Source organism: Myotis myotis, unplaced genomic scaffold (assembly GCF_014108235.1).
Source record: "Myotis myotis isolate mMyoMyo1 unplaced genomic scaffold, mMyoMyo1.p scaffold_m19_p_12, whole genome shotgun sequence".
Taxonomy (NCBI): Eukaryota; Metazoa; Chordata; class Mammalia; order Chiroptera; family Vespertilionidae; genus Myotis; species Myotis myotis.
This window is the reverse complement of record NW_023416316.1, coordinates 62,143,882-62,169,435: the sequence shown is the minus strand read 5'-3', so window position 1 is coordinate 62,169,435 and position 25,554 is coordinate 62,143,882. Positions and strand designations below refer to the sequence as shown.

At 36.4% G+C, this 25,554-nt stretch overlaps 1 pseudogene; it reads right to left on the bottom strand.

The window, feature by feature from the left end:
• Positions 1 to 1,295: 1,295 nt before the first annotated feature.
• LOC118666844 lies at positions 1,296 to 21,718 on the bottom strand (annotated as a pseudogene).
• Positions 21,719 to 25,554: the final 3,836 nt, after the last annotated feature.

Genomic DNA, 25,554 nt, shown 5'->3' with positions numbered 1-25,554 from the left:
AGCAATCTTAAGAAAAAAGAACAAAGCCAGAGGTATCACACTCCCTGACTTCAAATTATACTACAAAGTGATAATAATAAAACAGCATGGTATTGGCCAAAAACAGACACAGAACAATGGAACAGAATTGAGAGCCCAGAAATAAACCCACATTTTTTATCAGCAAATAATTTTTTTTATAAAGGAGCCAAACAAAAACATACAATGGAAAAAAGAAAGTCTCTTCAATAAATGGTGCTGAGAAAATTGTACAGCCACATGCAAAAAAATAAACTAGACTACTGCTTGTCCCCAAATACAGAGATTAACTCAGAACTAATTAAATACTTAATATAAAACCCAAAACAATAAATTACATAAAATAAACTATAGGCACTAAGCCTATGGATCTTGGTCTAAGAGAAGACTGTATGGGTTTACTGAATATTTTAAGCCCACCAATGACACCTATTGCCCAGAAAAAATATTCCTTTCAAAATACTAGTGCTCATTGACAGTGCACCTGGACACCCAACAACGCTGATGGAGTTTTACAATGAGATGAATATTGTTTTCATGCCTACAAACACAACATCCATTCTGCAGCTCATATTTCAAAGAATAATTTCAAATTTCTAGTCCTGTAGTGATTCCTCTGATGGAACTGAGCAAAGTAAATTGAAAAACAGCTAGAAAGGATTTACAATTCTAGATACCATTAAGAGCATTTGTGATTTATTAGAAAATGTCACAATATTAACCTTAACAGGAATTTGAGAAGTTGATTCCAACACTCACGGCTGACTCTGAGGGTTTCAAGACTTCACTGGAGAAAGTAACTGCAGATGTGGGGGAAACAGCAAGGAGAATTAGAAGTAGAGCCTGGAGATGTGATTGAACTGGTGCTATTTTCCAATAAAACTTCAACAATGAGCAGTTACTTCTTATGGATGAACAAAGAAAAGTGCTTTCTTAAGATGATGTCTACTCTTGGTGGAGATGCTGTGAGGTTATTGAAAGGGCAATAAAAGATTTAGAATATTACATGAACTTAGAGGATAAAGCAGTGTCAGAATGTGAGAAGATTGACTCTAATTTTGAAAGTTCTACTGTGATCAAAATACTATCAAATAGCATAAAATACTATAGAGATGTTGTCTGTGAAAGGAACAGTCAATTGATGCTGCAAACTGCATTGTTGTCTTATTTTTATTTATTTATTTTATATATATATATATATATATATATATTTGAACATTATAATTCAACAAGTCTAATTTTAATAATCTTCCAAAAGAACATTTATAATTGATACTCTAATTTGGGTTAAATGAGTCACTGAGATTTATCTGTCGAAGTGTTTTCCAAACAGGACTCTGCTCAATGATGTAAGCTTTAGTTGTTATCATTCTGTAGCAGATGCTATCTATGTATGGTTTGGAGGTGATCTTAGCTATAGCGCACATAAGATCAATAGCATTTACTGTGTTGTGTACTGATAGTATCCATAAGTTACTACCCAGGAATCTCTGCTGAATCCTGAACATCAGCTTCCATTCCTCGAGTCCATGGAGGGCAGGCAGCAGACAGAACCAAAAAACTATGTTGGTGAATATTAATAAACTTCTCAATTTTGGCTAGAAATATTTCTTCAGCTGACATAAAGCATTCTTTAGCATCCATCAACAAAAATGCAACTCCAGTACGAGAAAATATAATTGATCCATTTTCCACAGAAACTGAACACCGAACCTTGTGACTTCGGTTTTCCAGGGCAGTTGCAATTTCACATCTCTTAAGAGATGAACTAATAACAATGGTGGTTGTCCACTTTATATTTTCTTTTTCAGCACTTTCAGCCACCTGTCTTTGGATCAATCCGTTTTCTAATGATACCACAAACAGATCGGTAGGTCCTTGAAGCCAGCTCGCTGCTCCCAAGCTTCCAGAACCTTCTGTTGGAGCAAGAAGCGCTGCTGGCGGAGCAGAGAGGCCGGGAGCCTCTCTAGCCCACCGAGCGCCTTCTCCACTCTTTTCTCATTGTTGTCTTATTTTAAGAAATTGTCACAGCCACCCCAACCTTCAGCAACCACCACCCTAATCAATCAGCAAACATCAACACGGAAGCAAAACTCTCCATCAGCTCAAAGGATTGTGACTTCCTGAAGGCTCAGATGATAGCATTTTTGAGCAATAGTCTATTTAATTCAGGTACATGCATTGGTTTTTTTTAGACATAATGCTATAGGCAATTAATAGACTAAAGTTTAGTGTAAACATAACTTTTATATGCATTGGGAAATAAAAAAAATTCATGCACCTCACTTTATTATGATTTTCATTTTATTGTAGTGGTCTAGAACTAAATCTGTAATATCTCTGAGGTATGCCTGTGTTACTGCTATTTTTATTAAATTTCCTAGTTAAATACAGGCATGCATCAATTAACAACAGGATTACAATCTCAGAAGTACGTTGTTAGGTGATTTTATTGTATGACCATCACAGTGTGCATTTACAAAAACTGAGCTTGTATAACCTACTGTATATCTAGTTTATATGATATAGCCTATTATTCCTGGACTACAAATCTATACAGCATTTTACTGTAGTGAATAATGTAATTAACTGTAGCATAACTGTAAATACCTGTGTATCTAAATATAGAAAAGTACAGTAAAAATACATGAATTAGTAGCAGTTTTTATTATCGTTATCAAGTATTGTGCACTGTACATAGTTGTATTGCTATACTTTTATACAAGTGGCAGCTCAGTAGGCTTATTTACATGTGGATCACATTTCTGACAGCAATGATGTCACTAGGTGATAGACATTTTTTAGCTCCATCATAATCTTATAGGACCACCGTGGTATATGTGATTTATCATTAACCAAAACAGTTATGCAATACATGACAATAATATATCTATATATATAAAAGCCTAGCAACCGTCCAACTGTTCAACCATCTGGCTTGTAGCTATGACGTGCAATGACCACCAAGGGGCAGATGGTCCGACCGATAGCTATGATGTGCACTGACCACCAGGGGGCAGATGCCCAACGTAGGAGCTGCCAAGCTGCAGTGACTTGGCAGCTGAGGTTCTCAGGTGATGCACCCAGAACCAGAGAGGAGAGAGCCTGATTCCAGGATGCATCACCCGAGAACTGCCCTCTTGCAATCCAGGTCCCCTCGGGAGATGTCAGAGAGCCGGTTTTGGCCCGATCCCTGCAGGCCAGGCCAAGGGACCCCACTGGTGCACGTATTGCACTGGGCCTCTAGTTTTTATATAAAGTGTAACCAGTTGAGCAAACTGAATAAAAGGTACTATTTATGCAATTTCAGTGAATCTATAATTTTTCAGGATAAAAAGTTTTTGAAAAGTCACATTTGTGGATACCCAAAATCAAAATGTAACAGGGATTATATCATGGATTCTGCTCATTAAAGTTCTAAGAAATTTCTCAATTTGCATTTTTACATAGAGTAAAATTAAATGTTTTGGAATTGATTGAGCAAACAGTATATATCTAACAACATACTTTGGTAATGATGGAGATTAAATAATTTGATCAACAATGAAAAAGGCTCTACTGATAGTGATCTGCCTTGAATAAAACTGTGAAAGAAAGTAAATTATTTTGACAACTCCTAAAACAATAAGAAAAATAATGTGTAAGTTGAAGTGTCTGAATCTCAGAAGGAATTAAGGGGGACAATCAGAACCTAGGCCTAGGTGGAACAATGCACTCCTGAATATATGAGGCAGAATTTGCTTGATAGATAAGGTTCAGAAAAGCATGTTTAGTTAAATCACCCTTTCTATACCTTCAAATTAATTCATAGTCTTAATGTCTAAATTATCAAATAAAAATATTATTATTAAATTCAAAGAAGTAGACAAAATATGACAATGTGAGACTAAGGGAAGCAAAATAAATGAATTAGCAATGAGAATAAAAATTAAATTCACAAATTTGAATGCCAAAACATGGTATATTTAATAATGAAAACTTTAACCTCTTCTTAAAATAGCATACAGTTAAATGTCTAACCACTAGAAAATGCAAAACATTTTAAAACTAAACAAGGTAATTGTAAAGATCATTTAAAAATAATATGTGAAAATAGAAAAACTCTGAAAAAGAATAATGAGGGGTGACTAGTTCATACATTAGTCATACTAGTCATACATTAACAAATAATAAAATGTTGCAGTAGCTCAAAAATTTGATCTTATTGCATTAAAAGACTTAATTGAACTGAATATGGAATCCAGTGGCATTTTTTAAAAGGAGTTCAGTATATGATAAAGTTGGCTTTTCAATTAGTGGCAAAATTGGTTTTACCAAGAGGAAAACATGTATGTATGGTATATATATGTATATATTCTTGGGACAACTGGTTAGCCATGTGATAAAACATAAATGCATCTTTATCTCACTCTGTATGCCAAAATATATCCCAGGTGATGCAGAAATTTAAATATAAAATAGTGGAACCATGAAAGCAGTAACAGAAAAAGAAAGGAATGTTTAATATTCTTGGAATGAAATCCCTGAAGCCATAAACAAACAGTAAAATGCTAAGCCCGAATAGGTAAAAACTGAATACTTCTGTGTAGCAAAATTTTGTCCCAAAACAAAGTCAAAGGCAAAAGACAAACTAGAAAAATAATTTGCAATGCATTTTACAGACAAAAGGCTCATATTCTGGGAAGAAGTATCTTTTATTATCTGATCTCTAGTTTCCTTGACGTCAATTTCTAACACTGTAGCCTTTGCTTGCTCGTTTCCAGTCTCACTCCTCCTTGTTTTTATAAACATGACAAACACCCTCCAACCTCAGGGCACGGAATTACTGTTGCCTCTAACTAGAATGCGCTTCTTTCAGATATCCATCCACATAGCCTGTACCTTTTCATTCCTGTTCACATGTCCCCTCTTCAGATGCTTCCCTAATCATTACAGCCACATCTGCACCCTGGTTACTCTTTATTTCTTTTTGTTGTTGTTGTTGTTTTTCACAGCACTCTTACTGCTTGACTTTGTTTACTTATTTACTTACTTATTGTCAACCTTCCCAACTATTCTCAAAGTTCTTGTCACTAGGAACATCATGTTTGTATTTATCAGACTTTAACTGAGCCTGTCTGTTACCTTTTTGCATCTATGATAACATACCCTTGAAATGTCTGAGTAGTTTCCTTTCCCAGGCCCCTCAGGGCACAATCTCTACTATAGCATGGAACCCCTCATTGTTATCTTGTTGCCCAAATACCATCTCTCTGTGTTGTAAATGTTAATTATTAACTATCCTATGCCCACCAATGTAATCCAGACTCAATCTATTGGGATTTCAAGTCCCAGCAATTATCATCAGTTTGGCTCAGATAAACTCCTACAAATTATCTACAGGATTGGACATTTTTTTACATGGAAAATTGTATAAATATATACCTCCTGGTCAGTGATGGCGAACCTTTTGAGCTCGGCGTGTCAGCATTTTGAAAAACCCTAACTTATCGCTGGTGCCGTGTCACATATAGAAATTTTTTGATATTTGCAACTATAGTAAAACAAAGACTTATATTTTTGATATTTATTTTATATATTTAAATGCCATTTAACAAAGAAAAATCAACCAAAAAAAATGACTTCGTGTGTCACCTCTGACATGCGTGTCATAGGTTCTCCATCACTGTCCTAGGTGAAGAGCAGTTGCATAAATGAATTAACCTTTAATAATATCTATAATTTAGACACATAATCTGTGTCTTACACATTTAAATTTTAAGGACCTGTTTTACTTCTCAAAAAACATACTGTCCAATATAGATATGATACCACCAGGTAAACTTAATATAGCATGCCTATCTATGTAAAGTTAGATAAGTTAGCTCATTTGTAAAGTTTTCCAATCATATTGTTCAACCCCTTTAAACAACCTTGTCTGAGATATAGAGAAGAATTAGACAAAACTGGTTTCAAAACCTGGCTCTACCAAAATTGGCTTGAGGTTTGTGTTGAACTTAATCCTTTCTATGGCTTTCCATAAAACAGATTTTAGTATGACCTCTTAGATTCTTCATAACCAAAATCTTGTCCCTTCACCAGCCTGATTATGCCCAAGTTTAACTTCCACCCTACTCCTCCTTCTGTCTCTCTTTCATTGTGATTGTTGATATAGTTTCAGTGACACATAAGATAATAAATAAATAGTGAAAAAAGGCTCAATAGACTAAAAAGTCAAGTAATCCAGCATGATGAAATAATTAAGTTGGAGTCTTAATACATTGTACTTGTTAGGAGTATTGAGTACTTCTTCAATATTGGTAATTTATTTGTCCTTCTAAATTTATATGTAATAAAAAACAGCTAATATTTGTGTAAAAGTTAGTTACAATATACTATATACCTTGCATGCATTATTTCACTTAAATTCCCAGAATAATCCCATGAGCTAAAAACTATTGTTATAACTGGATTATGGATTATAGAACAGAAAAAGTAAATGACCTGCCCAAGATGACACTGTTGGTAACAGGGAATGAATATGCTATTTTTATATAAAACTACCCATATTAATCTTAGTACATGTTAAACCCAGCTTTTACTCTAACCTGATTTTTCTCTTGAAACTAGAAGTTGCATGTTAAAACTTTTTACTTTACAGTTCAGCAGTTTCAGTTCCTGTGTGAATAGGAGCTGCCTGACCTCAAGGCCCTGGCTACTGCCTACTGCCAAACACAGGAATTCAGCTGACAAAAACAGATGGACAACTCAGGGACTCTGGCAGTGGCAATCAGTACTGGACCAGCAAGGACACTGCCTGCATGTCCACAGCCCCTCCACCTGGTCTCTTAGTTCTGCTTTCTCTCTCCCACTTTATAAAAACCTCTGCCTGCACTGAGATGTTAAGATGGGCTTTGGGAGGAGAATCCCCCATCTTTGCAGGGGCCAGCACTTGAATAAACCACTTGCCTTCCCATCAGCACCTGTTCCATGAGTTTGGATTTCATTGTGGCAGACAGCCAGAACTGGGCTCCACTACACTGTTAATAAGTGACACTGTTGAGATATGAAGCCAAGTTTTGCTGACACCAGAATCTATACTTGGCTCTTAAGCTACTTCTGCCAGTAACTTTTGCATATTCCAAATACTACAAAACTACAAGTATAATGATAGAAAAGAGAAACCAGAAAGCTAATGCTTATCTATTGAGTTTCAGTTGCTTTTTTGAATAGAAATATTTTTCAGAGAATGACCAACTCTCTTTGAGGAACAGTTGTATTTTGTAAACTCTCCTTTCCCCCCAGTTTAGTTCCTGCCCTAGGCTAGACAATTTCCTCCAGTATATGCTGTTTGCCTGGCTGGCTTATCCCCATCCACATGCATTTTTTTTTTTTTAAATTGGTCTACTTAACATTTGCTAATGTTCTAACAGATAATTTATTTTTGTAAATTGAGCTATTTCAGCTATCATATAGAACAATCTATTTTAGATAATAAACAATAAAGATGTTTACAAAGTAACTTTCTTTCCAGCTCTTTCACCAAAGGAATCTGAAATGATTTTTCTTTGAGTTTGTGATGACAAAACAATTAAAATAAAAAGAAGTTTAGTAATATATATTTCATTTGCTCTTATTTAATACTCTAAAAGAAAGAAAAGATTATTCTACCTTTAGTGTTTAGGCCTGTGTATTTTAAAACTGTTTTCAATAACTACCTTGTAGATGGGAAATTATTTTAGCTATAATTTATGTTCATAACAATTACAGTCTATTAAGATTCCAACCTAATCATTTCATTATACTAGATTACTTGGATTTAGTCTGCTGAGCATTAGTGCAGCTTTTTATGTCATTGGTTTTTATATCCTTATAATGAGCTCCTTTGTTTTACTACACAAAATTATCTTAATTATCTTATTGATGTGCTGAGGTAGATACCTACAATAGAAAATCATCAAAATAAAATGAGATTTTTATTTGATTTGATTTCTTCAGTGAATTTGTTATCTTACTTTCTGGCTGCAGGTGTTTTTGTAGATAAACAATTGGATTAATTCAGAAGCTTTAGACTCCTCACTTACTATACATTCCCAAGTCAATAGTATCAACAAGGTACATTGTAAGGACTCAGTCTCATAGAGATATAAATCTAATATTAAAAATAAATGAAATTGACCAAGAAATTCTTTTCACAGGATCAAAAAGACAATCAAATGAGAAAAATATACATGATTGGGAAAATATATTAGGTACTAAGAGCTGCATAACTTAAACCCCCAAAAGAAAAGTTTGAAATTGGCTTAATGGGTACTGAGGGTCACTAGAAGGTTTTGGAGAAAAAATAAATGTTTTTTGGTTGGAGCATTGTCTTGATGCACCAAGGTTGCAGATTGGATCCCCAGTCAGGGCACATACAAGAATCAGGTAATGGATGCATGAGTAAGTGGAACAACAAATTGATGGTTTCTCTCTCTCTCTCTCTCTCTCTCTCTCTCTCTCTCTCTCTCTCTCTCCTTTCAAATAAATCAATAAAAAATTTAAATAGAAAAAAAGGAAATTTTTGAGAGAGGATAAAGAAGATGATTTGAGTGAGAGCACACTAATTTATATATTATCTAACCATTCCCCCAAAGACAATAACAAAAGTGGACTGTTCACATAACTGCTGAAGAATCCCCTCTACCTGGTACTATATTATCATATTCAGACAAATATATGCAGATTTGGAGATCAGCCAGAATAATTCTTATACCCATTCTCTTAAACAAAAGTACTTGTTCCTAATCAGTTTATCACACTCATTTTCGTGTCCTTATCCTGTCTCCTCTTTGACAGAAGACCCTGAGTTTTAAAGCCCATGGGGAGGATTTAGTTTTGGATTGGCAAAGGGAGGAGTTGTAGTTTATGAATGGAAAGAAGCAATATGGAATTTGTATTAGTAAAGATATGGCTTGAGGGTATTGAACTCCAGGAATTTTGTAAAAATTCCCATAAGATGCTTTCTATTTTCTCTGAAAGAAAAAAAAAGAAAAGTGCTCAACTGTACAGGATAGTGACTGTAAAAATTTAGGAGAGTGACAAAAATATAGCAAAACATCTAATCAAGATGATTAGGAGACGATGCAATCAGAGAAAAGTAAACATTTTCTGGCTGCACTGAGGACCTATTGAAGTCTGCAATTACATCTATATGCTGACACTAAAATCTGAGTTGTAGTTGTTTATCATAGCCATTCTCTGGAATGCACAGGCTGTAAAGGCAGATAAACAAATGTGGGAATCAATATAATCTGGCTGGTTATAACTGGCTGAAATGATCAACTATAACTTGAAGACAAAATAGAGATACTGAGGGAGTGTAATGCAAATGAGGTGAGGAGGACAGGAAGGCAATGAAATATTGGGAGAAAATGTAGGGTCCAAAGAAGACCTCTGAACATTCTCTACTCCATAGAAGAAATGAGAAAATTGGCAAAAAAAAAAAAAAAGGCCAAAATTCACTATTTCAAAGCTCTAGAAATTAGCCAAAGGCTTGTAGTAACCAGAGGAACATTTATTCAGGAAAAATAGCTGTATTTTTCTTGCTAAGAACTGCCTGTTTTGTGGCATTTTAGCTTTGTCTAATCCTATCCCCTGCTTTTCCAGCATCTGCAAGTGAAAACCAACAGGTCAGCCACCACAGGGAACTGAAGAGGGCTAGATCCTTTTCTAACAGTCATTCTCAAAGAACTGCCCTTATTTATTTGACTTGTCTGGTCATTCCCTATATTGACTTGACTTGGAGCTCACCCAGGGTGAAAACAATTTCCCTGAGGGATTTGTTGGGGAGGGCATTTGTCATGAAAAATTAAAGGCAATTGTTTAACTTCATGGTTTCTTTCTTTTTTTAAAAAAAAATATATTTTATTGATTTTTTTACGGAGAGGAAGGGAGAGGGATAGAGAGTTAGAAACATCAATGAGAGAGAAACACCGATCAGCTGCCTCCTGCACACTCCCCACTGGGGATGTGCCCGCAACCAAGGTACATGCCCTTGACCCGTATCGAACCTGGGACCCTGGAGTCCATAGGCCGACGCTCTATCTGCTGAGCCAAACCAGTTAGGAAAACTTCATGGTTTCTTGAGGTAGTAGGTAAGAGTTGGGCAAACAATAGTATAGACAAAATCTTAAGAGGAAAAGTTGGAGATAGATGTGCATAAGACTTTGGAAAGCTCTGCAATATTATTTGAAATCTAGAAGGCCACATAGATGTGTAGAGCACATGCTCCAGGGAAAGTTTTAATCTTCTACTAATAAATATGAAGTTACCTTTTTAATAGATTTCTCTCTCAGAAAATCATAGGAAGACCCTGAGTTATAGCCTCTGTGGCTGAGCTTGTGGATCTATGGAGCAGTTAGTGAAAATAAACACAGAGTTAATAAATGCCTGGCTGAGTGTTGAAGATATGCCCCTCAGCATATTCTGATTGTATTTTTTGCCAAAATTTAGTTGTTCATATACAGTGGGGATCTGCTTTTGGACTCTCCGTCATGTTTCATTGGTTGACAACACCACACTCTTCTGATTGCTATAGATTTATAATCTTTCCTTCTTTTTCAAGAGTTTGTTATTGTTGTTCATTGGGTACTTTTCATTTTGTTGGGTATGAATTTAGAATCAACTTTATTTTATAAAATAAATCTTTTTTCTTTTCCAAAAGGATTGCATTGAAAATATAGTTCAAACTGTGGAAAACTGAGAACAGTGTTGGGCCATCTGACCAATGAACAAGAAATATATCTCCATTTATTCAGTTTTAAAATTATTCTCAGCAGTGTTTTGCATTTTCCAGTGTCTAACTCATTCAAATATTTTGTCAGATTTATTCTTAAGTAATTTAAATTTTATGCTAATTTTAATGGTATTTTCAAAATTTTAATTTCATATTGTGCATAAATATAATTGGTTTGTGATAGTGATCTTGCACTATGAAAATCTTGCTAAATTCATATACTAATCCTAGTAGCGTTTTGGTACAGTCTACCTACGATTTCCTACCTAGATGGTCATGTTATCAGTGAATCAAAACAGTCAAAGTTCTTCCTTTATTTTTCTTTATTTCTTTATATTTCTTCTTTGTTTGCACTGGTTAGAACATTCTCTACAATATCTAATGGCAGTAATAAGACTGTATTTCCTGGTCTTTTTACTGTCTTAAGAGGGAAATTTTTAATCTTCTACTAATAAATATGAAGTTACCTTTTTAATAGATTTTCTTTTTCAGGTTGAGGAAATACATTTCTTGTCCTAGTTAGCTGAGGGTTTTGTTTTATTTTGTTTGTTTCAATTATGAATTAATATTTAATTTTGTCAAATGTTTTTCTTTGTCTATTAATATATATTTTAGTCTTTTAATATTGTGATGTACATTGATTTTTGAATGTTGAACCAGTCTTATCCTCTTGGGATAAACTTCCTTTTTTCAAGAGGTACAATCTTTTAATATTTATCTAGATTTACTTTGCTAATATTTTGATGAGGACTTTGTTATCTATGTTCATGAGGGGCAACTTCTATAGTTTTATTTTCCTATTTTGCTCATTTTGGTAATGTATAATGCTGGCCTAAAGGATAAATTTGGATGCATTCCCATATCTTCAATATTCTGGAAAAACTTTATAGAATTGGTATAATTTCTTCTCTAAATATCTGGTAGAATTTTCTAGTAAAGTCATCTGGGCCTGAAGTTTTCCTTTGAGGAAGGTTTATACTTATAAATACAATATGCATAATAGACATAAGGCTGTTCTTGTTATTTATTCTTTTTGTTCTTTTATATTTAGATCTTAATTTTACTTGTCTTATTTTCAGAAAATCTTTTCAATTTTTCAGAAAATGTAAGTCGTATCCAAACAAAGACACAATTGGAATTTTAGAATACTAGGACTAGAGATTGCATCACTATCTGAGCACTCCCAACTTCTGAATTTCTTCCTCTCAGTAGGATATCAAATATGGAAAACTATACTGTTTAATAAGTTAAAAGTAGAATATATTGCCCAGCTGGAGTGGCTCAGTGGTTGAGCATCCACCTATGCACCAGGAAGTCACTGGTTCAATTCCCAGTCAGGGCACATGCTCTGGTTGTGTGCTCCATCCCCAGTGTGGGGTGTGCAGGAGGCAACCAATGGATGTTGATGTTTCTCTTTCATCGATATTTCCATCCCTCTCCCTCCCTCTCTCTCTAAAATCATTAGAAAGATATTTTTTAAAAAGTAGAGCATATTGTAAGGAGAAGTTCTGAAAATCAATAGCCACTGAAATGACTATCACTTTATATTTCTATTAAGTATAAAAATTCTCATTTGTTTATGTGAAAAAACAGTGTTATTCATTAAGAAGAAGAAAAAAACATTTGTGTGTTGAGGATATGGTTTTGGTAGAAAAGAGAGAGTGAATAGTACAACAGAAAATTTTGCTGGTTGGAAAACCTTGGGTACCCAAATTTCCCCATTCACAAAATATGAGGATAAAGTGAGCTAATACAAATAATTTGCTAAGAATAGTGCCTGGCACATAGTGAGTGTTTTGTAAGTCAACTAGGGGCCCCATGCACAAAATTCGTGCAAGGGGCTCAGCCCTCACAGCCTGGCTGCCTCTCGGCCCCAGCTGCCCTGCAGCCCTGCCCACTAATTGTTCTGGAAGGTCATTCCGGAAGGTTGTCCCACCGTCTGGTCTAATTACCATATTAGCTCTTTATTATCTATACTAATAAAAGGGTAATATGCTAATTAGAACGGACATCTTCTGACCATCTGACTTTCTTCCAGACAAAGCCACAATGGTGGGGGCCGAGGCAGAGGCGGTTAGGGGCCATGAGGCTGGCAGAGGAGGGCCTTTGGGGGCCATGAGGCCAGGAGGGGAAGGCATTGGGGGCCATGAGGCTGGCAGGGGAGGGCAGTTGGGGGCCATCAGGCTGGCAGGGGAGGGCAGCTGGGGGCCATCAGGCCATTAGGCAGTGATCAAGCCAGTAGGCAGGCAAGCAGTTAGGAGCCAGCAGTCCCGGATTGTGAGAGGGATGTCCCAGATTGAAGAGGGTATATGCCAGGCTGAGGAATCCCACCCCCCCGCACAAATTTCATGCACTGGGCCTCTAATATAGGATAATTAAATATTATTTACTAAAGCTTAGCATTTTCACAATTTGTGCATATCCTAGGAAACAAGAATTAAATATTCATCTTAAACAACTTATAAAATCATAGGTTAATTGGGGAATAATGTTTATCTATATTCTTCTTTCTGAGAGATAGGTTGATGAAGATCTCTCTAAATATATGAAAGGTACTATTACAGACTGGCAGGGGCCAGTTGTATTGGTTGTGTATGATATGATAGGTTGTGCATGCTATGATATCAAACAACCTTAAAATCTTGGTGCTGAAAACCACAAAGACTGATTTCTGAATTACATTTCTTTTCTTTCACAGGTTGTCAAGAAGAACCTGCTCACCATAATCACTCAGGGACCAGGTCTAATGAAGCAGCCATATTTCTGGTTGCTGTGCTAGAGGTAAAGAAAGCTCTGGAAGGTGTTACCCTTTCAAATCCTTCCACTCATTTCATTGGCTAAAATTAGGGGGTGCATATTCCCCAAGTGAATGAGAATTAATATTTGTGAACAGAATTAATAAATATCATGATGGCCAGTGTGCAGAGTGTGGGACTGGGACAGGAATAGGGGAAGGATTAAGTGGAAGGGTTGCTTTAGTTCTGGATCTGTACAGCATTCCTTTTCCCACCACTATAATCTTCTGCCCTCTACCAACACACACACTATCATATACTTCATGTAAGGAAAGAATTCTCATTCAATTATCTGTTTTTCAGAGAGACAGAAAAAAAGGAAAACACCCATTTTAATCTGGCATATATTTGTGCCCCTAGATCAGCTAACGTCTATAGCTCTGTGAACTGGAATTATTGTCAAAGCAGTTTATACTATGGTATCATCAGGTACAATTTGATTTATCTTATAAATAAAATCTATGGAGCCCTAACCGGTTTGGCTCAGTGGATAGAACCTTGGCCTGCGGACTGAAGGGTCCCAGGTTCAATTCCAGTCAAAGGGCATGTACCTTGGTTGCGGGCACATGCCCAGTAGGTGGTGTGCAGGACGCAGCTGATCGATGTTTCTAACTCTCTATCCCTCTCCCTTCCTCTCTGTAAAAAAATCAATAAAATATATTGAAAAATAAAATAAAATCTATGGAATCTTTATTTGTCTAGTGGGCCAAGTTGTGACTACTGGAGTGTCAAATTGCTTTTGCATTAAAAAAAAATCTAACATAGAATGGGAAAAGGGTAGTTTCACTAAACTGATATTGAAGAAAAAGTCTTATGCATGTATCAGCCTTTACCTCCCATGACCTGTTCTAGCATGAGAACTCACACCTCCTCAGGACCACTGAGCACCACTGGCCCTCAGATGAAGTTGTACCTGTTTCAGATAAACTCTTACTATTTCACTTTCTTTCAATTGCACAAAAGATTTAGGGAAAGAGAAGGAATTTCTTGCCTGTTTAGAATCCTGAAGCCACATAAGGCCCAGAACCAATTACTGACATATTTGGGGACATAGAACAATGGGTTGGTCACTATCACATAGGCACAGATGTGCTGCTTTATCTCAAATGTTGCCCTTAGTAACAAAGACTTTTTTCCCTCCAGCATCTTTCATGGAAACAGCATAATTGTAGAAGGAATTGGTCCTTTTTAATTAACTTTTTACTTTCAACCCTTAGGCACAGAAGAAAATAATGAAAAATCACCATGAAAGAGCTGGTAACACCTACTGATTTTTTTTTTTTTTTGGCAATATTTCTAAGCGTTTTGTTTCTATGTACAAACACTTTCTACCTTAGCATTTTAGTTACCAGGGAGATTTAATTCTATTAAGATAAAGAAAAATGATAGAAAAATGTTCCATTATTCTCTTTTTCATTGCATTTTCTATTTAGGTTTCCTTTTATGCTTTCCTTCACTCTGATTGTATTTCATTTGGTTGCATATGTTTCCTATCTTTTTATAACACTCTGGATTCTTCTCTACCCCAATAAATTTTCAAGCATTTATCTCTCCTCTCTAAACATAAGTGAAAAACTTGATATTTTTACCTCTTCTCTTAATATCAAAATGTAACTTGTATTCAGTTTATTTATATTTGCTCATTTTTTATATTTATTCAATAGGCTTTGAACAGGACACTGATATTTAATGAGCTGATAAATGATTTTTGAAAATGCTTACATTGGATTAATACATAGTGCTTAGGTTGCATGACAGTATTGGTATGTCAATATATAATATCATTACTAATATTTTTATTTGTTTGTTAATTACACTGATACATTGATAAATTGCACAATGGCCGACAAAATTCCCCTTTTTTTGGCCCTTTCTCTCCCATATAGGGGACTTATATTCAACCTTCCAAATCAGTTCTAATATTAACACTTCTTTGGACCTTCCCTGAACCCAGGTTAGAATAGATTTCCTCCTACATTATGTTGTCACTAAAGGACACGTCCTTGTTTACCTTTCTTGCTTCTGAACAGTGAACTACTTGAGAACAAGGGTTTTTTCTTTTTCTTTGTGATATTACTGGTCCTGGTGATATCAGGTATGATACAGAGGTGTGCAGAATGAATAACTCACAGAGTTTAGTCATTTAAATAGGAAACAGCTATCAGGGACAATTGTCTTCTTTTGCTGCTTCTGAGCTTAAGATGCTAAAAGCGATGTTTTGAATCTATAGTTTGCTTTGGGTAATACGGACATGTTAACAATGTAAACTCTTCCTATCCATGAGCACGGTATATGCTTCCATTTATTTGTATCTTCTTCAATTTCTTTCTTCAGTGCCTTTAAATTTTCTGAGTACAGGTCTTCATAGCCTTAGTTAAATTTTTTTGAGAATTTCTATAAAAATGTATTTGAGCCAAACAGAGATACGCCTGGAAGCAAAATCTCAACACACAGAAAAATGTTCCCCCTCCTTGGTTCAAGTTATTCCTTGGTATTTTTTAAATGTAATTGCAAATGGGACTGTTTTCTTAGTTTCCCTTTCTGATAGTTCATTATTGGTGTATAAAAATACAACCAATCTCTGAATATTTATTTTGTATTCTGATACTTTATTAAATTCACTTGTCAGTTCTAGCTGTTTGGGGGTGGAATTTTAAAGGTTCTCTACATACAGTATTATGCCATCTGCAAATAATGACAGTTTGACTTATCCCTTTCCAATGTGGGTGCCTTTTATTTCTTCTTCCTGTCTGACTAATGTGGCCAGGGCTTCCAGTACTATGTTGAATAAGAGGGGCGAAAGCGGGCCCGCCGGCATGGCTCAATGGCTGAGTGTCGACCTGTGAACCAGGAGCTCATGGTTCAATTCCAGGTGAGGGCACATGCTTAGGTTGAGGGTTCCAGCCCCAGTGTGGAGCATGCAGGAGGCAGCCAATCAATAATTCTTTCCTATAATTGATGTTTCTGTCCCTCTCATTTCTCTCTTTTAAAATTAATAAAAACCTATATATTTTTTTAAAAAAAAGGTGTGGTGAAAGCAGACATACCTCTTGTTCCTCCTCTTAAAAGGGAAATGCTTTTAATTTTTTCCCATTGACTATGATGTTAGCTGTGGGTTTGTCATATATGATCTTTGTTGAGATCTGTCCCCTCTATTCCCACTTTGCTGAGTTTTATCATGAATGAGTGGATTTTGTCAAAATTTTTTCTGCATCTATTGATATGATCATATGATATTTGTCCTTCATTTTTTAATGTGGTATATCATATTAATTGATATACAGGTATTCTACCATCCTTGCATCCCAGGATGCAATTCCTATCAAAATACCAATAGCATATTTCACAGAACTAGGGCATAAATTCCAAAAATGTATATGGAATGACAAAAGACCCTGAATAGCCACTGCAATCTTAAGAAAGAAGAACAAAGTTGGCAGAATTATACTACTTGATATCAAACTACTACAAGGCCACAGTAATCAAAACAGCATAGTACTGAGATAAAAACAAACAAATAGATCAATGGAACAAACTAGAGAGCTCAAAATAAATCCAGGCCTATGTGGTCAATTACTATTTGGCAAAAAAGACAAAAACATACAATGGGGTAAAGAGAATCTATTCAATAAATGGTGTTGGAAAAACTACAGATACATGCAGAAAAATTAAGTGAACACTTTACACCATATTCAAGAATAAACTCAAAATGGATTAAAGACTTAAACGTAAGACTCGATACAATAAAAATTCTAGAAGAAAACATAGGCAGTAAAATCTCAGACATTTCTCGTAGCAATATTTTATCTGATATATATCCTTGAGCAAGGGAAACAAAAGAAAAAATAAACAAACAGAACTATATCAAACTATAAAGTATTTTTCACAGCAAAGGAAACCATAAGCAAATGAAAAGACAGCGCACTAAGTGATTGAACATATCTATCAATGATGCATCTGATAAAGGATTACTATCCACAATTTATAAAGAAATTGTACAGCGCAATACCAAAAAAAACCCAAACAATCCAATTAAAAAATGGGCAAAAGAACTGCATAGACATTTCATCAAAGAGGACATACAGATGGCCAATAAACATATGAAAGATGCTCTATGTCACCAATTATCAGAGAAATGCACATTAAAATCGCAATGAGTATCACCCCACACCTGTCAGAATGGCTATCATCAAGAAATCAACAAATGAGTATTGATGGGAAGGTGGAGAAAAGGGAACCCTGGTGCACAGTTGGTGGGGAGGTAGACTGGTTCAGCCATTATGGAAAACTGTGGAATTTCCTCAAAAAATTAAAAATGGAATGCCTATGACTTATCAATTCCACTCCTGGCAATATAGCCAAAGAAACCCGAAACACTGATTTGAAAAAATATATGCACCCCTATGTTCATTGTAGCTCTATTCACAATAGCCAAGAATTGGAAGCAGCCCAAGTGTTCATCAGTGGACAAGTGGATAAAAACACTATGGTACATTTACACAACAGAATACCAGTCAGCCATAAAAAAGAAGGAAATCTTATAGTTTGCAACAGCATGGATAGATGTGGAAAGTATTGAGCTAAATCAAATAAGCCCGCCAGAGAAAGAAAAATATCATGGGATTTCACTTGTGTGTGGAATCTAGTGAACAAATTAAACAAACAAAATTGAAACACACTCATAGATACAGAGAATAGACTGACATATGTCAGAGGAGAGGAAACTTGAGGGAGCTGAGTAAAATAGGTGAAGGGGTTTAACAAAAGAAAACAACAAAACTCATAGACACAGACAACAATATGGTGATTACCAGAGGGAAAGGGGGCTGAGGGAGATAGGCAGGGTAAAGGGGTGATACACGGCAAAGGCAAAGGGGAGATAAGTGACTATGGTGATGAGCATACAATACAATGCACAGATGATGTATTATAGAATTGCACACTTGAAACTTATATAATGTTATTAACCAATGTCACCACAATAAATTCAATAAAAATAGGTAAATGAATAAATAGTAAAAGCTATGTTTTGCATATTGTATTGGCAGGAGGTGATGAGGAGAGAGGAAACCCTCCAATGGTAGCACATGTTTAGTTTTAAATGAGAGGAGAGTGTCAGGAGAATAAATTAAGGAAACAGCAGGCTTGGTAAAGTTCTGCACATCAAAGAGGAAGCCTATTATTTTAGAAAGACCAAAGAGGAATGTTATGCATCTGCTTCCTACCTTAACTCTGCAATTGCCGTTAAAATTGGAAAGTCTCTCTCAGACATATTTTCTTAGCAAGGGTTCTAAAGATTGCTTTCTACTGACTCACCATCATCACTGCTCTACAATCATCTCTCCCAACAGACTGAGTTAATTGAAGTCAGTACCCTGGCTTTATTTTCCTTTTTCCTGGCTAGAGGATCATAATTATTTGAAGAAATATGTGGAATTTGATCATTTTTTAATAAATACTTTTTTTTGTATTAGCTAAATGGGGCCTGGCCCAATTTATATAAAAATGTATATAGAGCATAATAGTGCTCTATATAGAATAAGATTATGACTATTTTTAATTTTTAAAAATTATAGTATTTTAAATAAAGACAAAAAAATTGAGAGTTATTATTATTATTTTATTTTTTACATTTTGAGAACTTAAGTATGATGACTTTACAGGACAAAAAACAGTTGCCCACATGAAAGAGGTTACTATATGGTTTATGAATTCAATGTTGATTAAATATTTACTAGCATCTTGAACATTTCTATTTTGTTTTTTCGTATCAGCCATGTCTTAAAACAACACAAACATTACAATTGTGTAGATCAGAAATCTAATACCTCAATACTGCAACTCAACATTACTCAGGGTTTCAGAATTTCAATGATATATGTATATTGTCAAATGGCCAATTGAGATATGTTGCAGTGGCCATGACCACAACAAGCAAGCTGCTGTCATCACTGCTGACATATTTAGCAGAGGTGCAAAGGATTGAAAGAGCTTGGAAGATTTAAGTGCATTGGCATCTGAAAAGAGAGCAGCTTAATGATGGCCTATGGCAGGGTCAGGGTTAAGCAGCAAATGCTTGCCAGTTATAAATAGTGAACACTGAGGCGATACCTCATGGACTGCATTGTAACATTACAAAGCCACGGAAAATGGCAGTAGGGAATTTGGTAGCGCAGGGACTCTGGCAAATACAATTAAAGGAAACTCACTCATCTAAGAGCACCAAAGACATACTTAGCCTTCAAAGCAGTGGCTCTCAACCTTCCTAATGCCGCGGCCCTTTAATACAGTTCCTCATGTTGTGGTGACCCCCAACCATAAAATTATTTTCGTTGCTGCTTCATAACTGTAATTTTGCTACTGTTATGAATCGTAATGTAAATATCTGATAGGCAGGATGGATTTTCAAGGTTACAAATTGAACATAATTAAAGCATAGTGATTAATCACAAAAACAGTATGTAATTATATATGTGTTTTCCGATGGTCTTAGGCAACCCCTGTGAAAGGGTCGTTCGACCCCCAAAGGGGTCGCGACCCACAGGTTGAGAACCGCTGCTTTAAAGCCATTCTCATGCTAGCATTTCCCGCAGAAAGAATGTCTTTGAGAAATCTGCCAGTTCTGTAAGCCAGTCAAAACAGTCAAAACTTCACGGAAAACCCAAACTGTTTTTCACCTTTAAATGAGTTCATAATCATGAAAACATAAATGTTTAGAAAATTCTTCTACAAGACAATATGCAAAAATAATTAAATGTGGAAGATTAGGTGACAGTATTGGAACTCTAACCCTGAACTGGACACAGGAGTGTTGGGGATGAGGAATCTCCTGGTGTCTATCTTACAATTCTTCGATTGTACAGGAACAAGGCCCGTGGGCTGCCTGGAGGTGGTGATGCAGCATGTGTGTGTGGATGTGTTTGTGAGCGTGCCTGTATGTCAGTGTCTGCAGGCCTCTGCTTTAACAGACAGAAGAGCCGGATCTGTCTGAGCTGGAAAGGAGTCTGCACAACTATTTTTCCTCCAGATTCAACTTCTTACCCGCCAGGATCACATGTCTTTACATCTACAACCAACGGTCAACAATTCGGCCCCTTGCCACACCAACCCGCTCTTTGTTCTTCATGTCTCCTGCTGTCTTAATTGCTGGCACTGCCATGACTTTCTTCATTAGGAGGAAACCTGGGGCTGTGCCCATGGAGAGGAAATCATAAGAAACTGGAGGGAGGGCGATTAGAACCCTCCAAGCATCCTGGGAAGTAAGTCATTTAGAGAAGCAGTGTCCCTAATCATTGTGGACATCACCCTAATTATAAAGACACTGATGGCTGAGGGTGGGGGTGGGGAGGGGGGGGTCCACCCTCACAGGAGCAGCGGGAGCCATTGTCTGTGAGCAGCCCTGTGGGGTCTGGTGGTTCAACAAGGAAGATGAAAATAACACGTGTGGAAACCTGAGGGAAGGGTGAGCTTTAGTACTTCGTGAACACTCAGAGTAAAGACAAGGACTCACATGGCAGCCAAGCGTATGTTCCCTGCCTAACTTCCTGTTTTCAGCCCCATCGGGGCCCACTGTCTTAATTAGGCACCTCGCTCCACACAGAAAGAGTAGCACAGCAGTGCTGCTTCATGTTTATATATTCTGCTCAGTCCCCTTTGTGTAGTAAGAGCTGTTTTGGATACTAAAACTGATTTGTATCTTCTTTTTCTTAACCTTGGCTCTCCAGTTGGCTAGCTGTCTGCAGCTGTACTCACCTCACCAGAGGGGCCATACCTCACTAGGCTGACAACTCTTTACATTCACCCAAAATAAAAACAATTGGGATTTAGGTCTCTCACCATCACCCCATAAAACATGACAGGCAAATGGGCAAGCACATTGAAATGACTACAGCTAAACACCAAGCGGGGAGAGGGGCAATCCTATATAATAAAAGGCTAATATGCAAAATGACCCAACAGCCCACAACTGGTCGCTATGATGTGCACTGACCACCAGGGGGCAGACACTCAATGCAGGAGCTGCCCCTTGGTGGTCATTATGCTCCCACAGGGGAAGTGCCACTCAGCCAGAAGCCGAGCTCACAGCTGATGAGACCAGCGGTGGTGGTGGAAGCCTCTCCCGCCTCCACAGCAGCGCATCGCCAGCCATGATCCCGGCTTGTGGCTGAGCAGCACTCCCCCTGTGGGAGCACACAGACCACCAGGGGCAGCTCCTGTGTTGAGTGTCTGCACTCTGGCGGTCAGTGCGCATCATAGCGACCGGTTGTGGGCTATTTGGTCGATTTGCATATTAGCCTTTTATTATATAGGATGAGAGGGAGACTTCATTCAAATTTAAAAATGCATCTGGCAAAACCCCTCAAACTGTGAAAACACTGCATGGCAAAATCTCCCCAGCTTTGCAATGAGCTCAACATTCGCAGACAGTTCTTACATAAGGGAAGGAAGGAAATGAACTTGTTTTTGATGCATCCTTGTTCTGATCTGAAATGTTTTGACATACACTTGACAGCTCTGGCTATCTTTGGCTTTTGGGTCATGCTCGTATCTTAATCCCTTATACCACTGAGTGTTTGGGAAGGAAAAACATTCATAATTTCAGATTGCACTAGAGAATATCAGGACTCTAGTGTGTACACAAAGTAACACACACCCCTTTTTAACGCTGGCAGATTGCATTACCTTTTAGAGTGGATAGTAATTTGCAGGAATCAGCAAAGAAAGCCCAATGCTCACAAGGAATGAATTGTGCCAGTTTAAAGTTATCCAAATACTTTAAAAGTGAGCCACCCTCCTTCCTGACAGGTGTGAGACATGTTACCAAGAGAAAATGGGGAGGGCTGTAAACAGCCAGTTAAGCCTCAATTAATCATTTCTGCAGTAGCTAAATTATAATGACAGAAAACAAGAGTGCTAACTATAATGACAGACAATGTATTTAGTATCTTTATGCATTTCAAAACTTTATTCATCCCAAGGGACTTAAGAGGTTTGAAAGCTTTTAGAGGCAGGGTAGCACAATCCACCTCAGCCTTTGATAGAGGAGATAAAGCCATCTTTCACAATAAGCTTCATAGCTATTTTAAATTAATGTTCTAAAAAATGACTTGAATGTTTTAAAGTACTACCTAGTGATTACATGTTGTGATTATGTGTTTTTGAGGGCTATATTTAAACATTTCTATCTAATATGATGAGCTAGAAGCAAAAATAAATCAGCCCAGGTGGGAGAAGAGTATGGAGATGAAAATAAACAGTTCTAGTGGCAGACAGGAAATAGAATCGTAAACTGGTCCAATGGGAGTTCCAATGAATGACTTGATTGGTTATAGCAGAACCACTTATCATGCTTGGCAAGGGCTATCTCAGATTCCCTGCTTTTTCTGCACTGATTTGAGGAAAGCTTCCTTCTTATGTGCATACTGATTTATACGTGCACTCAATCAGGTTTCTAAGAAACCAAGTGAAGGCAAATGCTTCTCTGGTTCTCGTGGTGGTGACTCACTGACAGTGAAGCCATCCTATAGCTGCATGGATCTGCCAAGATGTCATGGTGGCCAACATTCTCTCTACACCCTTGTCCTCAATGTGGTTCATGTAAATTGACATCATGAATCCTGGATGTTAAGGGCAGCAGAGCAGAGAGATTAAGAGTGCAAATTTGGGCCCTAGCTGGTTTGGCTCAGTGGATAAACATTGGCCTGAAGACTGAAGGGTCCCACATTCGATTCCAGTCAAGGGCACATGCCCTGGTTAAGGGCTCCATCCCCAGTGGGGGGGGGGGGGTGTGGAGGGGGCGGGGATGCACAGGAGGCAGCTGATCAATTATTCTCATCATTGATGTTTCTATCTCTCTCTCTCCCTTTCCCTTCCTCTTTGAGATTAATAAAAATATATTTTAAAAAATAATGTGAATTTGGAACCAGACTTTTTGTTCCAATTCTAACTACCAATTACTAGTTGCGTGACCTTGGGACAATTATTTAAACTCCATTAGTGTCAGGTTTGTCTTAAAAAATTATGATAAATGTACCTACTTAAGGATTGTTGGGAGGATTAAGTGGTAATTAATAAAATTAGCATATAGTAATAACTATATACCTGTTGGTTTTTATTTTTCTTCAATTAACCTAGTAGACTGTAGTTCCAAATTGCTATTGGGATGTATCTTGATATCTAAGAAAGAAACAAGATCTTCAGACAATGACAAAGAAAAGAAGGAAAGTCTGGGGTAGAGCCATGACTTCTTAGGCCAACAAGATGATTCCTTTTAACTCTGTGCCATGCCAACTTCATCTGCAATATGACTTACTTCTCCAAATCATGATAAATATTAATCATGTTTTTTAATGGAATTAGAGTCTTTAGATATAGTATTTATTTTACTTTTAGAAAGGAAAGATAAAATTTTCTGTGCCTATATAAAATTTATATTTCAATTTTAAATAAGGCATTAGTATGTACATAAATACATCAAAACCAGAATTTGATATTGTTAATCTGTGTCCAAAATGTTTTGGGAAGCTAGTTGGGTGTAGATAAAGAGCAAGGATAGAGCAAGTTTTAGATCCTTCGCACTGCAATTCTCTCACTTTAGAATACTGTTCACCTCAGGCCTTCCTAAGACTACTTACTCATTTCATTTTTGTTTATACAAGAATCTAAATTTTTGTAGAAAATATTTCAGATTTTAAAAAATATTTCTTTAGGTACACTTATTGAAGGATTTTTAAAAATTCAGTGCTACAAGTAGATAGAAATTTAGAGGACACCAAATCAGAACCTAATTTTAGCAAAAATAGGAAGAGCTATCTTTTCTTTCTTTTGATTTTCAATATAATAATTTTTTCAAGATCATATTGCATTCAATGAACTCAGTTTAAAAGTTTGTGTAAGATGTTATGAAAATGTATTGAAATAAAAAATAAAATTCAGTGCTAGAAGTAAAAGAACCATAACCAAATTAATTTTTCAAGCAAAAGAGCATGGTCAGACATGTGGGGGCTCTTGTGTCTCATGAAGGAAAGAAGTTGAAATAATTTTAAGTAACAAGATAACTAGTCAAAGCAACTGACCATTTGCTGTGATATCTGCTGATATGAGATATTAGAAATAAAAATATAAGCTCGTTTTCTGGTTCATAAACAGTGATGTTGAATGTCAAGTGTTTAAAATAATATCTAATTCTGCCAATTGTCTCCTAACTGAGTCATTTAAAATATGCATAGCAAACCTGTGCTTGTTTTAGATCCTTTGCACTGAGTCTAGAGATATCCTTTCTAAAAAGGGAATTCACAGACAGAATACTCTTAATTTTCTATTCATTTAATAATAATTCAAACTAATTACAGATCCTTTCTAAAAGACAAAATTTATGCCAGCAAAATAAAACTTTAAGCTTGTTAGTCACTGATTTGCCAGTTAAGGCATTGAGCAATTTCAATAAGATCTTAAATAATCCTTAGGAATCAGTAATACTATTTTCTTTCCTTCCTTTCTTCCTTCCTTTTTTCCTTCTGTTTTGTTTTTCCAAAGAGTGGAAGAAACATTCTGGGAAAACAGCACTATTAGGTAGACCGTGGATTTCTAGAACCTACAACAACTGGAAGTCCACAGAAGCAGGTGCTAAGTTTGCATCGATACTTTTTCAGGTGCAAGCCCTTAGGACTTTGATGACATCAGAAATAGGTTTTCTGGTGGATTACATAGTAGGAAGTAAACTTTTATAACCACTGAAAAATAAATATGAAAAGGTAGTAGAAAATCTTGAGCCCAATTTCTGGTTCATAAACAGTGATCTTGAATGTCAAGTGTTTAAAATAACATCCAATTTTGCCAATGGTCTCCTAAGTCATTAAAACATTTTTAAAATACGCATAAGCAAATCTGTGCTTGTTTTAGATCCTTTGCACTACAATTCTCTCACTTTAGAATACTGTTCACCTCAGGCCTTCCTAAGGCTACTTACTCATTTCATTCAGGTTT